General features: G+C 40.0%; 1 long non-coding RNA gene across 1 annotated transcript in view; it reads left to right on the top strand.

The window, feature by feature from the left end:
- Positions 1-5023, top strand: part of LOC128850496 (uncharacterized) — a 57932-nt gene extending 52909 nt beyond the window's left edge. The window contains exon 6 of the long non-coding RNA XR_008447912.1: positions 3568-5023. This is a non-coding gene — a long non-coding RNA (uncharacterized LOC128850496). The remainder of the gene's footprint in view (positions 1-3567) is intronic.
- The last annotated feature ends 977 nt before the right edge of the window (positions 5024-6000 follow it).

The following is a 6000-nucleotide window of genomic DNA, read 5'->3' on the forward strand; positions in this document are numbered from 1 at the left end:
TTGAGAATTGTTTACAAAACAGTCCTCAGATCTCCTGGCAGGCTCCTAAGCAAAACACAGTCTCTAGCCAAAGTCTGTGTTTTGGAAACTATGTTTATTTAATAAGTATAGCTTAATTTGTATTTGATTATCTCCATTTGCTAAATGTGGTTAGCTAGCATTTTGCAACAGCTATGTTTCATCAGGGGAAAGATGGGAGGGACTCTGGTGATGCTTTGGGGAGTGGGAGGAAGATGTCAGGAATGGCCTTCGCCAAAGTCTTTTATGTATGCAGAGGGTTCCCCACATCCTGTGTCAAGGCAACTGCTCCATGGACATTGTCCCTGATGCTCAGGAATTCAGCTGGCAGTCTTTGGAGGAGGAATTGGAGATTGCCAGGGAGAGGCAGGATGGAGATGCCGAGATGTTGAGGCCCAGAACACAGCACAGGCTGGCATTTCCCTCCTGGGCTGTGGGGGTCGTACCAGAGTGGTGTTCTGCTCACTCTCCTGGTGCTGCACACCCTCAGGAGCTGGGTTTGCGCCCTTCATGCCACCACCCTTCGCCTCCGCATGTGACATGGCAGCATCAGGACACACCACTTTCTCTGAGCCAAAGATCCTGCAGAGCATAAGGCTATCTTAAAATATTACCTCCGGTGCAGTCAGTGGGATTTTGGGCATTTTTGCCTTGGCTTTGGTGACTTTAGGAGCAATAGTCTTACAAATCAGTCCCAGAATATTATTCTTTGATGTGATGACAGAGCTTCAGTATGCAGCAGATGAGCGGTGTGATGAGGCAGCACATCATGGACCAACTGCCCCCACAACTCCCTGTACTGATGTGTGAGGCTTTACTATTCAGTATGCGCAGAGCAGCTCTTTTCCATTTTTCTCCCTTATGGAAGAACTGGTCAAGCTGCATTTTACCCTTTAACTAGCAAACCAAGCCCACTAATAATTTTAATTCTTAGGAGACTACTTACTTTGGCAGTAACTTCTGGCCATTCACTTCAGAGCCATCCTCTCCCCTGTAAACACAAACCCCACCAATGAAGAATGTTATTCTACATATAGCTGGGACAGGACAATGTCTTTTCCTTATAGTGGCCAGTAATGGTGATCAAGATTAAAATAAGAAAGAAAACCAAGGCAAAAATATTGATTCTTTCCTTGGCAGTGTTTGGTTTTAGTTTAGGCATTGGAAGATCCGGAGAAGTTTCCTTTTACACTATTTTATGTCTAACTAACTTTTTTCTTGTTTTTTGTGTTTAAGCATAAGTCTTGGCTGCAGACACACATTGGTAGCTTGTGAATGCAGAGAACTGATGGGGAGCTTCTTCAGTTCCTCTGAATTTTCAGTTTAAAGAAGAGTCCTACATTGTATAACCTCTTTTCTAATTAGTGTAGTAAAGCAAAAAAACACATTTTCTCTTCCACAAATAAAACTGCTTGTTTTCTAACATCTCCATTGCTGTAGTGCACCACAGGGAGGAGTACCTCCAAGGTACTTACCAAACTTGATGAGTATTTCAGTTGGCAACAGTGTCAACATTTTGAAGACTTTTCACTTTCCTTTGGTTTAGCTATTTAGCACATTTATTTTAGTTTACTTTAGTACAATATTGTGCTAGACCTTTTCCTCTTATCTATCCAGACTTGTCTCCTAATAACTTCAAGCATTAGTTGCGTAAAGTTAAAAAGAGAAAACCAGAAAGCGTTAGTTTTGCCAGTGCAGATGACATACAGGAGATAAGAATATTTACCTATGACTTTTTCCAACATAATCCCTTACAGAGTATACTGAAAATTTGCAGACAGGCAATCTGCATGAGGTTTCTGTGCGTGTTCTGGACAATATCCTTCAGCTGATTTAAGCTGGCATTAGAGTGAGACTAAACTTGTAAATTATTTCATTTCAGTGCACCAACCCCATGTTTATCTAAAATTTAAACAAAGTTTAAAGGTGGCTGAAAATCACAGGCTCTTCTAACCGAGAGCCCATTTACTCCTAATTCAGTGCCAGAAATTTAAAGCTGATTAAAGCTGCTATGCAACCAAATGCTTTTTACTGGGCAAACTGAAAATCTCAGTTCAGAAGGGATTCAGCATATATTCAGTCTCTTTGATACTCCATAGAAAGTGTTAAGATGGTATAAAATACTCAGTAATTTTTCAGCATTTTTTCCCTTTTTATTTCAAGTAACTCATATGGCAAAAGAAAGTTGAATCAGATTTCAAATAAATTTTTATTTGAAACATTAAATTGCAAACTTACAAATGGAAGAATATGACAAACATTTAAAGTGCCTTCTACGGGCAATATTTCAGATTATGACACTTTATTTCAGGATTTATCAGTTCCGAGTTGCAACTCCTAGGTGTCATCAACAAAATGTACCGTTACCCTTTAATATGGCTCTATTTTAACTCCATTATAATGAATAACAATAGGAACACCATGGGTATTTTGAAAAAATTTCTCTTTACCGATCATTCTTCCATATTTGTATTACAACATCACGTAAAATTCAGTTATGTTTCAGAACCATACAGATATTCTTATTTTCATTTATCATTAAAAATATTGATGCTTTCTGTTTCCAGAATTCTTTTTAGAGAAAGAAATCAAATTTATATAGCTTAGTTCATAGCATATCTTCAATGCTAATACGAAGTTTATAAATCATTTGTTAGAAGTAAATAATGTGCACACTTCTTTTATATATTATCTTATTGCACCTACTTGATACTATCCAAATTACATGTGCTACTTTTTGTTTCTTCAAGATATTCATACCGTTTAGTTTCCACTTTGTTTAGTTTTAGCCGGCAAGTAACTATTGCAGATTTTATTGCTTTGTTCCTCTGTTTCTTTGTGAGGATATTTTCTTAGCCATTTTATCATGTGTAGCTGTAGATGGACCTTTACCTCTGAGAAAGAAGTTGTGGTGTTCTTGTTCATTGGCGATCTTGATGGGCATGCTTTATTTTTACAGGACTTGTAGGAAACGTGAATATAATTTAATAGGAAATATTTAGTTTAGCATTTAGACTTTCAATTTGACCTTGGAAAGAGCTTGAGGAAACTATAGTACTTCATCAAAGTGCTTGAAGATCCTATTTCCTAAAACATGAGGAAAAAAACCCAATATTTTATTAAATAAACTGTTAACCACAAAGATTTAGATCATCCAGCACGAGTTTTTGAACAAGGGAAAGGCAACAGAAAAAAAGCAAAGCCCAAACCCCACAACTTAGAGACTTTGTGCTGTATCCCCATGGACGGGCTGGGCATGTTCCTGCCTATGTGCTGAACATTTCAGTGCCAGCCCTGGCATGGTGGGATCCACGGTGAAGCAGAGCCACCGCTTTCCCCCTGCCCAGCCTCCACTGCTGCTCCTGCCCCGGGAACAAGTATTGTTGCAAGGTTTCATGAGGAAAATTGAGCTTGTACCTCTTTCCAGCAAGGATTACCTCTGCATTTCTCCAAACTCTGCAAAGGCTGTAGTTTAAACACTCTGTTTAACCCCATATTAGTACTGGTCTGGCAATTATTGAGTCAGCTCTCTTATTTCCTTTCATGCAGGACAGAAGATAATCTGATGCATTTCTAAGCAGCTGTAACAGCTGAAAACACATCTGCTTTCTTTCTTTCATGGAGCTGTTGTGTACCTATTGTGAAGGTCACGGACAAAGATATGTACTTTTCTTTAATTTTTCTTCTGCCATTTTTCATAGTCTTATCTGCATTTGGAAGGTGTCCAGCACAGAAACTGCTAATTCACCATTTTTTGCTTTGTGCTATTGGATTTGCAGTTTTGGCAGTTCTTAAGAGTCGATCTTTAATCAGCGGCTTAGAAATTTTCCCAAATTCTTATATTATGTATTTATATAATGCATGCTATATATCAAATACAATCTAGTTTTGCACGTTTTTTTCTGAAGTCACTTGCTGCGGAAGGATCACAGTTCTAATCAGTCTGTCAGATCTACCAGCGTTTCGGTGTTCCCTACCCTCTGCCACAGTTTTGTTTCATTGTGCGTTGTTAGGACCCTTTTAGAGTTTGTCCCTTAAATGACACCCCAGACAATTACTCATTGGCCTTGTGCTAGAGGCAGCTCTGGATAATCTACCTACAGCAAGGGAACATGCTTCCCTGGGATTCACAGCTGACAGCCAGCAAGCGTTCTGTCTTTCTACTTAGACACTACGCTGCTAAAGGATTTAGATTTAAGAAACCACATGGTTATTTGACTTACCTTCCGTTACGCACAGGGTTTCTCCAAGGTCTATGTTTCTCGCAGCTCTCCAAGTGCTTCACTCTGCACATCCCTAGTCTCCTGCCTTCCCAGCTGTTCGTGGCAGGGTGTGTGATGGCCGTTCTTTTTTACTTTTGGGTTGTTCTCTCGTGTCTAGTTTCCCCCATAGGTGACCTCTGAACATTTTCCTTCTGCTGTTCCCACCCACACGCCATCTCCTGGGAGCTGGATGCAGTGCAGTAGGGTGTTTCACAGCTTTCACAACTTTAGATTCAGACTGATGCTGTTGTGAACATACCTTCGAGGACAAGCCAGTTCTGAGACAATTTTTCTTTGAACATTTATGTTGGTAGGATTACAACGAAGAGTGAATAAGCAAGTCCCATTTATCCTCACCACACCACTCCTGATTTTACTGACCTTAGAAGTGTCTTTTCTGTACAATGAGTCCCAATGATTTATTTTTCCCCATTTGGAAAGTGTTCCAACGTTTGGACCATCCCCCTCTCTCCTACACCTGCACCATTTCTACACTGATTTTTCAAATGATGGGAGCTGAACTGTCATCAGTAAGACAGGGTGAATTCACACCATCTACACAATGCCATAATTTCATTTCTGGCTTGTTTTTTATTCCTTTCCTTCATACTGACACAGTCTATGGGCTGTTTCTCTGCAATCACTCGGCAGAGTGCAAGGGAACATAGAGGGTGATGCTGTCCAAATGTTTTCTCCTTGTGATCATTGTTAATAAAGCTCCTGTCTGACCTGTCCTAAACTGTACTTGTGTTATTATGCACTTGGAATCCCCAGATCTCTGACACATGACAAAGCCATGTGTGTTTGACTGCTGTTAACAGTGAACCGACTGCTGTTAACAGTGAACAGCTTCCTGCAGACCTACTAGCAGTGACTCCTTGTTCTCTTTTCTGAATGGTAATAGCCAATTTAAAATCCATTAAGTTATATGCCTAGTTAAGGTTGTTTTCCTTATTCATTACTTTACATTTATTGATATTGAATTTTGTCAGTTATTTTACTGCCTGAATACTCAGAGGGTGTTCATCAGACTGGATGTAGATGAACGGTATCTGTGCCAGCCACTGTGTCCTCCTGTTGTAGGCAGCAGAAACAAAGAGGCATCTCTAGAGCTGTGATTCCTCCTATTCTAATGTATATAGCCCAAACAGACCAAGGGAATCAAGCCTTAAAAGTGCCTGTTTCTCTCCAATGAGTACGGAAAGAGCCTTATCTGACTCTCGTTTTATTTTAACAGCAATGTTGTAGATGTCCATGGTTAGGTAAGATGAATTCCACGTGTTGTACTGTGAGCTGGCTCTGTCGCATCGCAGTCAGCTTTGGTTATATAGCCCTAAACTGTTTCATATCATCCACAAACTGTGCTGTGCTTGCTGTTCACTTTTCTCAGATGATTTATGGGTAAAGGGAGCACACAGCTTCATAGATGCTGGTGAGTCTCCTCTGGACACCTCTCTTTTTTGAAAAAAAGGTGACCTTTTGTTCCTACCCTTTCTTTTTGACTATGAGACGTTTACTTATTTTAAAACCTTTTGAGAGGCACCTTGTAAAAATCTTTTTGGAAACACAAGTATGCTATATCGAGAACACCACTGCAGTCTGTGCTCTCGTTGACTCTTTCCAAGGAGCTCAACGGATTTATGAGGTAGGATTTTCTTCCTACAGAAGTCATAGTATTTTTTTCCAACTGTGTCATGTTTGCCCAGTGTCTCTTAGTTTG

The sequence above is a fragment of the Cuculus canorus genome, chromosome 1 (genome assembly GCF_017976375.1).
Source record: "Cuculus canorus isolate bCucCan1 chromosome 1, bCucCan1.pri, whole genome shotgun sequence".
In the NCBI taxonomy this organism is placed as follows: domain Eukaryota; kingdom Metazoa; phylum Chordata; class Aves; order Cuculiformes; family Cuculidae; genus Cuculus; species Cuculus canorus.